Source organism: Xiphophorus hellerii, chromosome 17 (assembly GCF_003331165.1).
Source record: "Xiphophorus hellerii strain 12219 chromosome 17, Xiphophorus_hellerii-4.1, whole genome shotgun sequence".
Taxonomy (NCBI): domain Eukaryota; kingdom Metazoa; phylum Chordata; class Actinopteri; order Cyprinodontiformes; family Poeciliidae; genus Xiphophorus; species Xiphophorus hellerii.
The window spans coordinates 3658155-3668829 of record NC_045688.1 but is presented as its reverse complement, the minus strand read 5'-3'; the positions used below and the strand labels follow the sequence as shown (position 1 = coordinate 3668829).

The window sequence follows — 10675 nt, the reverse complement described above, 5'->3', positions numbered from 1 at the left end:
CTGAGATTCCTCACCATTCTCCAAATATTGCAAACTCCCCCGGGTGAGTCATGTCAACGTTATGGAGGTTTTTATGACTGTAATCAAAACATTTGCTCCTAAAACTTAGTTTTAAGTTCATTTCTACACCAAGGTATTTTTTCTTTGAGTTTTGGTTATGAGGTTGGCAAAAAATTAACAGTTGTGTTTCATCTACATCTGTATTTTTGGAGTGATTCGAGAACAGTGCCTTGAGGTACTCAACATTTGATCTTTATTAGTTTAAATTTAGATTTATCAAAGAACAGAATCTAGCTCACCACTACTAAAGGCCAGTGAGGCATCTTTAAGTTTCTGTAACACACCAGCCTAATACATACAGAAAGGTTTAATGTCCTTATTTTCTTTCAGTTTAATTTTATTAAAAAAAATTTTTTTTAAGAAAAATGATTAACTTGTATGTTGTGCTGCAATGTTTAACTGTGTGGGTATCAATAAATCTTTACGAAAGGGAAAAAAAAAATACACCATCCTAATATATGTATATCTGAGAATGTTTTGATCCCGATTCTAACCATGACCTGCTTGAGTTAGAAACTGGAGCTCTTTGCAATATTCAAATGAATAAATCAAAACGTAATTGGTGAAGGGCATTGTGAGTACTTTCTCTCTTTGCTCAGATTGTGATTGGTTTTCTGATATGATTTATGTCATTTTCATATACATTTTAGTAGATTCTGTAAATTGGAGAGGAATTATTGAGTTGATTCATCAGGATTATCTTAAATTACACAACTAGAAGATAACCTGACATAAGGAAATTGCTTCTGATTAAAGTTTCTTTGAATTTACATAGCATATACTTTTTAGTACAGAGAATAACACTGATTCTGGATGTGTTCTTCTTCCAGGAGTGGCAATGTCAAGATAAAATGTCCCTTCAAATTTTGCCGTAAAGATTGGCTCGGTAAAAAACTTAAGTCTATTGGAGATGGACTCATTGCAGCGAAAGGACCTAAAGTGTCTGAGGAGTGACATCACAAACTCGCCCACTACTACCTGACCAGACAGACATCATGAAATCACCGTTGATTTTCTCTTTGCTCTTTAATCATTTTGGATTTAAACCCATAAATATTTTCTGTAAATCTTTACAATAATCATAGTTTGTCTGATCTTATTATCCCATTTTACCCTGAAAAACTGTTGCATCTGTCAAGGTTTTACATAATGCACAATAAAATAAGCAATTCAAGTTGTACGTTTCATAATCACTATACCCAAGAAATAAACTGCAGCGTCCATCAACTACTAAATATGATTATTTACTTTATATTTGTTCTATTTACCAGCTTCATGAGATGTATTATAGAAAACCAAATCAACAAACCCATTACAGAAAAACAGAAACGTGTCACTTGGTGGGTTTAATCAGTTACTCAAAGACAAAAAATATATTTGCTCAACTGAATGAGTCTGACACAAATAGCACAAGATTCTCTTTGTTTATAGATGCTGAGTTAAAGCGCTTTTAAAAGTTATTTTCTTCTGGAGCCTGATTTTAAATAAATCATATCGCCATCTGGTGGCGGAATAAAGAAGCTCACTCTCAGTGAGTCTTAAGAGTTTATTTCAGTTTATTTGATAACTCTTCTGCATATATGACCAACAACGTAACAAACAGGATTGTTGCAGTTAAAAACACGATGAAACATTAACAGGATGATGTGAAACACGTAAAACCACTGATACACACAGAGACGTTTGGCTTCTTCAGAGAAGTTTGGCAGCTTTGTTTTCAGGAGGGATGTTGTCAGTGAAGGTACCTGGAGGTCTGCAGTTTGCCGACTCCACTAGGAAGATGAAAAACGACTGAAGGCTGAACACAATGTCTTCAGGTGGACCTGAACGTTGAGGACGGATCCACATAAGTTCATGCAGAAGGAAATCTACACTGAGCAGGTGAGTCTACAAACTGAAAATATATCATTTGAAGCAGCCAAGTTAGCAGATTCTGCTGTTTGTACCTCTTAAGGTTTATTTTAGTATGACGACAGAAAAATGTGTGCAGTGAAGCAGATTTTTCCAACAGCTGTTGATGGACATCACCCAAACTAAAATATTTGGGTGATGAGCCAGGGATCAAACGATCAACAATGAAATAAAAGCATAGCCCACTAAGGAGATTTTGCACCAAAAGCAAATCACCAGTTTAACGTACAACTGGCTATTAGCTCTCGAATGTCTTCAGACACACAACCCCTCACAGAGCTTAATGTTTGTTGAATCAGTTATTCACAGGACAGGGTTATGACTTTTTGTCCTTTTAATAACTCATTTCATGGAGGGGGTGTCAGTAGGAGGATATATCTTTTGAAGGACCCATCTCCCAATGGGACTCGTACCAGCACCTTCTCTCAATACCACACTTTAGAAGGATCTTTGTGGGAAGATGGATCTTGAAAGCATTGGTAGAGTGCTTTCCTCTCTACAATGTTTGAACTCAGTTTTAGTATACTACAGACACTCAGGGCTTTGCGATTGGGGAGACTCTGAAGTCACCAAGTAGTGGAGTCTCACACACCTCAGCCACAACCCCAATTTTATTGCACCTTGGACATCCTTTCCACATCCTGCCCATGTGACAGGCCTATGCTGATTTGGTGTTGGGTGGGGATGTAGGGTGGCCTGAGATCTCTGACAGTACCATTGAGGCTGGGAGGACTTCCTTGTGTGGATCACAGCCATAGTGGTGGGCTCTTGCTGGGTGGGCTATGGCTCCAGAGAATGTGACAGGCCAGCCATGGTCACTGGTGGACATCCCTCCCTCTTGACCTCTTAGGGGCTAGCTCACCAGGGGGGACAGTAATGTACCCTTCCTGGCCTGATCGTTTGAGTTCAGATGGCACGTTCACATACACCATCTCAACACAAATTATTTGTACACATACACTGACCCACCCACTCACATACACGGACAGACACAAATATAATCCAGATGGTTGAAAGCCATATTACTAGATTACACAGGTTACTATCACATCGTTGTGATTGGTGGCCCTCCTTGATGCTTGATGCAGTCTGGATTTTCTTACGTTTAATCATGCAATTAAAATGCCATCTTAGGATATTCTATGTGTAGAGCAAATTTTCCCTGACAAAAGAGACAACTACCTTCTATATATGGTATCCCTGACTTGCCAAAGACAGGACATCTTAACAAAGAAAGACCCATCCTTCAGAAAACTTCCAAGCGTTTGGAAATATCTTTGGGTTGGGAACCTATCTGTTGGAGGATCTGTCATCTGAAGGATCGGGTCTTTGAAAGAATCCTTTTTCAGAGGATCTGGAATCATCTTTTGAGGAACTAGTCTTTTGAAGGTTAAATACCTGAACCAAGCCTTTTAAGGAATCAACTTTCAAAAAACCTATTTTTTTGAGTGTCTGTCTTCAGGGGACATTTTCTTCATAGTACTGTGGAACTGGATAGTCTGCTATTTTCTTGGCACAATGTTTGATGGACTCGTCTTTAGGAGGGCTCAGCTTTTGCAGGCATCATCTTTTGGGCAAGACCTTTGAAGAATTTGTCAAATGGAAAGCAGTTGTAGCAGTTTGTGAAAACCCCCTAATTTCCTAAAATACACAGGTCTCAGCATGAATTAGGCAGTGATATATAGTAACTTACAGTATGTTCTCTATGTCAAGGTAATACAGCTCAAAGATAAAGCCACGTGACAATGGACTGGCCCTTTAGGGGATCCAACCTTTAGAGGGCCGGGCTTATGGAGAAATCATCTTTAAAACGTAACATCTTTTTCTGGGCTTTGACTTTGAAAGCCTAGGTTCCTTTGCCAAACCTTGGACTTAAAACCCTGGATGCGGAGAACCTGTCACTAAATAGACCTGTTCGTTGAGAGGACTAATCGTTGAAAGGAATAATCTTTTCGATGGCAATTCCCTTGAAGGGTCAGTCTTTTGGAGGATGAAGTTCCTGAGTTGTGACTCAGTTAACTGTGTTTTTTTAACACCAGATACCTCATTATTATTGAGAAACAGTCCATGATTTTTCATCATTTTGATTGCCACTGTTTTGTGTTCTGTTTGTGAACGGTCTTTAGAAAGCTGGTATTAAACCAATGCCACAGTGACAGACAAGGTGGGAACTTAAAAACCACTGGTGCTAAGAAAGAACCGGTTTGGTGGAGCACCTCATACTTCAGTCACAGTCAGATTTAGGTGGTGATAGATTGAATATATTCTACATGAAATATGCACGCAGCTCATGTATATATCCACATGACGAAGGACTGGGCCTACAGAGGATCCAGCTTTTAGAGGACCAGGCTTCTGGTTTGTCCTGTTTCTGAATCTCTGTAATCAGAGTTATCTCTTTAGGACCTCCAAGGTCTCTCGAGTCCTTTGAGGTTTTTGCCTTTGCACATTAGCATCAGTCTCAATTGGTGGCTTTTAAACTATCTTTTCATATTCTTAAGAAAACAAGATAATAAAAACTCCTCAAAGTTGGATGTTGATGAAAGTTTGTTTATAGCACATAAAATGTTGAATGTTTTGAATATATTTGGCTTTTTTCTAACTTATGCCCTGACTGAGAATAATATTACATTGGCCCCTGAGTTAATGGATGTTCGTGCTTATAATCCATATAATTCTTAAGGTCCTACAGCAATTTACTAAATTACTGTACATTTTAATGCCCATGTACACTTGGTGCCAAAGGGATATCTTTGCTTGTAAACCGAAAATACTACGCAAAAAATAAATATACATCTCTGAATTTGCTTTACTGGAGCCATAAACTGAACCAGAATTACCATGGATCGATTGATTTGATTTCATGATCAAATCAAAGGATCCAGTAAAAACATAGCAGGAGCGCTAACAGAGGATGTTGTGCCAGGACTTAGGCTGAACATCAATCTACACAGGACATGGATAGCAGCATCAAGGAGACATGGAGCACAGTTTATAAGTGCAGAAAACAGAAGACAAGTAACAGAACAGGAGGAAATTCTCAAACAGAGCCCTTTTAATGAAAATTGCTTGGATTTTTAAAATAATGTTAGCTGCCAATTAAACCTCATTTTCTCCATTGTGTTGTAATAGATTAAAAAGCTTCCTTTCTTCCATTCTGTGGAAGACGTGTTACAGATTATCTGAATAAAGTTCGAGTATTGTTCCATTATGAGCAGAAACATGACCCACATAGCGGTGGGCTATTCGCACAGATGTTTTACATGCCCCGCCTTCACTGTCTTTGCATGTTAATCTGCATCTGATCAAAATGTAAACTGCTAGCATAACTATTGAAGCAGAAAATGAAAAAAAAAACACTCCAGTACAAGAACTTTTGTTCATACAACCATATGGCACTAAACTTAAAGCAATAATCATAAACATTAGTTCTGCTAATGTTGAAGCACTACCAATAGTATTTAGCAGAAGCTAATGCTAGCGCTAAATTCAACCATGTTAACATGTTGACATATGTTATCCCCCTCTGTTGGGACAAATTTGTTTTTGCACACTTACTTATCCGGTTTCACTTCTGAAAGTGATTCTTTGGGGCAGATATTTCACTCATGTTTTAAATTTTATAGTTGTTGCTAACTTGACTGTAGGACTTCGGTCAAAAAACATGCAGGACATCAGTAGATTTTAAAGTGTTTATGGTGCATTCTGGGTACAGAATAAACCTCAACTGCTGCACCGCATCACAGATGGAGAACATGAGGAGAGGAAATGGAACTGTTGTATAAACAGTCTTCACTCACTTCAAAATAAAAGCATGAATATAAACGTCTAACTACTTGGAGAATTCTTAACAGTCGATAACCAAAACATCAAGACATATGTCAATTCAGTTTATTCAACTGAAAGTTCACTTAAACAACCAAGTAAATTAGCTCTTTAGAATTTAGAGGAAACTAAATTTGCCAAACAATTTCAAATAAGCTAAATGCCCACCACTGCTTATTTCCTTGAATCTTAAATGGTGCTTTCTACAGATTTCAAGAATTTACTTATTACTTTCCTGACACTTTCAGGCTACTTTAATTGGGATTTTTAGGTTATTTATCATGGGAATGTTGATTACTTTACCGTATCTTAAAGGGAACAGCCAGGATTTCATGTTACGTTCTCTTAACTTTCTAGAACTTTAAGGGCATGTTCCAGCGACTCAGAATGTACTTAATGGGCTATTTATTTGTTTTTTACCTGCTGCTTACATGATATTTTCCCGTAACTTACATGTTACCTTAAAGAAAATGACATGTTACTGAAAAGTAACTTGCAAGTTCAGGGCAGAAACCCCCAAGTTTTAGAATAGTAGCTTTTGATGAAATGCAATTGAATATTACTAGAAAGCACAGTAGAAGAAAAGTATCTTCTAATTTAAAACACTTAAGTTATTAAAGAATCATAAGGTAACATGTTAATTACTGAAATGTAGGTCTAGGGTTTCAAGAAAGTAACCTTCAAGTTTTTGTAAAGTACCGTCTTCCAGGAAATTACTTTAAGGATTTATGAAAGCAACATGGAAGTTCCAGGAAAGTAATAACATGTGGAGGCAGAGGTTTCTACGGATGTTTTTAAATATTTTTGTTAGCTTCTGAGTTAGTTAAAAACCTAAAAGAAATATTAAAATAAATGCAGTGTAAACTCAGCTTCAAGCTTTTTGTCATTTACTTTAGACTCTGTTTGAGAACTCAGAGTGTTTTCCATCTTTTCTCGTTCCTTTTTCTGACTTCCCATTTCCTGATTGATATGTAGGTACAAAACGACAGCAAGAAGAACAGGCCACACAAAGGTAGAGAATACTAAACACTTCAGATTTAGGCGCCTGAATTTACAGAAGACATCACCTAAAAAGTAGCTCCAGTTGAGACGAGCTGATGTGTCCGTCCCAGACTGTGTGACCCTGAATGCATCATCTCTGATGGCTTTGGAAAGGGGAATATTAGAGGAAAAACCACATCCAAGCATCCGTTCTCCTTCAAAATGTTCTTTTTTTCCCCTTCATCTGTCTCACATTGTTTTAGAAAAATAGAAATCAGAAAAACATTATTACAAAAATAAACCAAAATGTTTGTCCTGATTCTACATCCACATGACAACTTCACAGAAATATGGACTTATATTGCACAGCGAGGGATTTCCTCCAATAGGAAGTAAATCACTGACACAATTTGTAGAAAAAAGAAACACATTAAAACGATCCAAAGATGAAAATCCTGGATGTGTTTGATTGTTTTTTTTTTTCTTCGTTTCCACAGACAGACAGCAGCTCGATTCCCAGGCCCTCCTTCATCCGTCAGGAAGAAAAATAAAATCATCCGAAAGCTGCTCCAAGGGAAAAGTAAAAACCCAAAAACACAGGATGAGTTTTGGTTGAAGGCACAGAGTTCCAAGAACAGGACTGTTGATGCTGACTGGAAGCGCAGCAGATGGTTCTGTTCCTGCGGTCCGATCGACTCCCCTGATGGTCGGAGGGCAGGGCTTCGACTCTCTGCGGAGACAAGAAACACGGAGGAACACAAGGATTTAGTTTCCCCTTCAGGTCTCACAAAACATGTTCATTACATTTTATTTACACAAAATCATTCTTAGATAATTTTAGTCTGCTCATTTCTGCCTATTTTGAGTTCCTTCCAGAATGAGCTGTTTTTGAAAAGCAGAAGTGGAGCCCCCTGCACAACCAACCAGAATGCAGAAAGTGGTTTCTGAATGGTAAGTCAACAATAAAGCACTTGTCATTTCCAGCAGCCATTGTACATCTCACCAAATGTGCTGGAGCTCAGCTTGGGTTGCTAGGTAACAAGCTGGACTCGGCTAGGGTTGCTAGGTAACGGTGCAGTTCCCATGGAATGTGACTTAACAATTCCCAATTATGTTATTTGTTAAAGTGCTGAATACGTAGTTTAGTGATGAGCAGGTAAATGAACATTTTGTTGGCCATCAAGTCCTTTTGATTTTATGATTTTGGCTGATTTGAGAAAAGGTCCTAATCAAAGTACATACATAAACCCAAATCAGAATTTGCTGCACAAGTTGAATATTGGTGACTCCTTCTTTCCAACCTGACTCAGTGTGAGCGGTTTTGGGAAGAAGAAAGGGCAATTTTGGTTTCATTGCACAAGATGACTGAATGCAAATGCACACCACACCTTTAAGATTTGTATGTGTAAAACATTTGAACTCTTTCCCTTTTCTTCAGAATCATTAACTAGTTTGTCTCTATCACAAATTTGAAGCAAAATACAAACAAATTCCAAGACGCTGGTAACAGGAAGGGCCCTTTATTGATGTAACCTGTGAGGTTTCACCAGGTCTTTATGCAGCTCCACCCCCACCTCAACGCCATCTTCCTCCAAGTTAATCCTCCCATCCGCGGCAGATGGTCCAGGGAGCATCCTCAGCCCTCAGCAGCTCCTGTAGTTATGAATGATTGCGCCGCTGTGGGCATTAAGTTGGATCAGTGTAATCCATCGCAGCATATGCAGCAGCCAAATCCACTGGAGAGGAGGACTTTCCTTCGTTGATTTCCCTCCGTAGAGACATTCCTAGAAGGTCAGGAGGTGCTAGGTTGGCTCGTCTTTTTTCCTCTGATGCTCACTTATCACCGTATCAAGGCATCAATAGTCCATTCTGCGTCTTCCTAGCTCAGGTAGGCATTAATTATGCTAGTTTATAATATAAACTAGTGGCAGCCATCACACTTCCTTTTTTAATCCAACTCCAGTTTGTTTGGGGAAGTGTGAATGTGTAATCAAACTCTGATTCCGACCAAAAAAGCAAATTCTGGTCCAACTTCAAACTTTGGTCTTGGTTCAGTTGAAGTGAACTCTGGTTTGGTTCAAATATATATGTGAACACCAGAGACCACTTCAAAAGCAGGAAGTCTACTACAGTGCAGGGCAGTCTGGGTAAATTCAACCAAAACAAACGTGCTAGCCTGACGCTAGCATGAGAAATGGCTTGTGGTCTTTTGCTAAAGACAAAAGAGAAACAACCGCTAAAATCTGATGCTACTCCATTTTTGATTACATTTGTGACGCAGGAAGATGAAGAGGCGTTTGTGTCATTTCCTTCTGTGGTTCTTGTTGCAGCGCCACCACAGGCGAGGAGGAAACACTTTTTTCAAAGTGTTTGGTTTGTTTGACAGTGCAATGTGAAAGGGAACCACACCAGCTGAAAATGTAACAAATGTTACAATTCTTGTTCTCAATGGGATGGGAAAACCCTAAAAACCCTAAATCAATTATCCAATTATTGGTCCCTCTATGACCAGGATGCCACATGTTAACGAGCTAAAACTCAAAACTTTTCACACAAAAGTTTGAAAGTTTCTTTCTTTTATTAAAATTGCAAAATAGTTTAATTGCAATGTCATTGGTTCAAAATTAACATAGAAGTTTGTTTTTTTAAAATCAATAATTCCTTAATATTGGTGAAAAAGAACTAGTTCCACTGGCAGATTATTGTACTTATAAGATATTTTATACAAGGTACCTAAAACAAGCTCCCATATCTTGTTGAAAACTTACTTGTAAGTTAATTTTGTCTTTTTTAAAGTGCACTCGCATAGACACTAGATAAAAATAGTAAGATTATGTATTTTTTGCAGTGTAGTTTTAATTGGCAGCTTGTTCTGTACCTAACTTTGACTAACTTTGAGTCCACTAGGAGGAGCTGCAGGATCTCTACTGTCCACTCCTGTTGACTCCAGTTGATATGTGGTTCCTGATAAACAGATCTCTGGGAGTCAGAAACCCTCAGATCAGAACCGATCCGCTTCCTTAAATATTTGGGCTGAAACTGAGCGCTTCTCTCACACACTCTCTCTGACCTTTTTCAGATGTTGGAGCTGTGACATTTTGGTGTTCATGCTCCAGTGGTCACATTAAACTGGCGTAAAGATGAAGCAGAGTGGTGTTTTCTGAAGACAGCATGCGTTTTTTTCCATGTTTGCATGTTGGGAGCAGGCTGCAGAGATGAAGTCGTGTTCTTCCTGTTACTGACGCTGATTAAAATCAGAACGAAGCAGTTGGATGTGATGATTCACTGCTGAGGCTGTGAAACATCGCGCTAACCTGGAGGGCTCTTCTTGCTTTGTTTTGTTTTGTTGTTTTTGGCTGTCAGCTCACAGAGGAGGACACGTTTTCTGATTCTGCTTCCACCTCGTCCCTTGTTGCCACGGCGACGGCTTCCCAACACCTGAAACAGCTGAGTTTGCACGCAGGCCTTCGCGACCTTGACCCCGCTCCCCCCCATCCTCTGACTCGGACGATAAGCGTTTTGCTGGAGGCTCGTTTGCAGCCGTCACTTCGGCTCTGCAGCAGCGTCGTGAAGTCATGCAGCGAGGCTAATGAGCTGAAAATAAAAAATAAAACATGACAGCGACGATACACTGAGTCCCAACAGTGACTGGATGCATTCAGTTCACTGGCAGGGAGGAATAACCATCCCATCATGGGAAAATGCTAATTCAAAGTATTTTTTTTGCTTTCTTAGAGATTTTTTTACATATTCGTTAAAACATAATCTGTGAAAAAATCGGCCTCCTCCAAGTCCTCCCTGACCTACTATTGTCATCTGAAGAAAAGCACCAAAAACAACCAATTAGCACCAGGAGGAGGGTCTCAGCGCTGTCAATCAACCTTGCGAAGGCTCTGCT

General features: G+C 39.0%; 1 protein-coding gene across 1 annotated transcript in view; it reads right to left on the bottom strand.

Annotated features, from left to right (window-relative positions):
* Positions 1–1592: 1592 nt before the first annotated feature.
* LOC116737165 (potassium voltage-gated channel subfamily A member 1) overlaps positions 1593–10675 on the bottom strand; it is a 35038-nt gene continuing 25955 nt past the window's right edge. The window contains exon 2 of the mRNA XM_032590181.1: positions 1593–7507. The gene's annotated coding sequence lies outside the window, so the exon portion shown is untranslated. The remainder of the gene's footprint in view (positions 7508–10675) is intronic.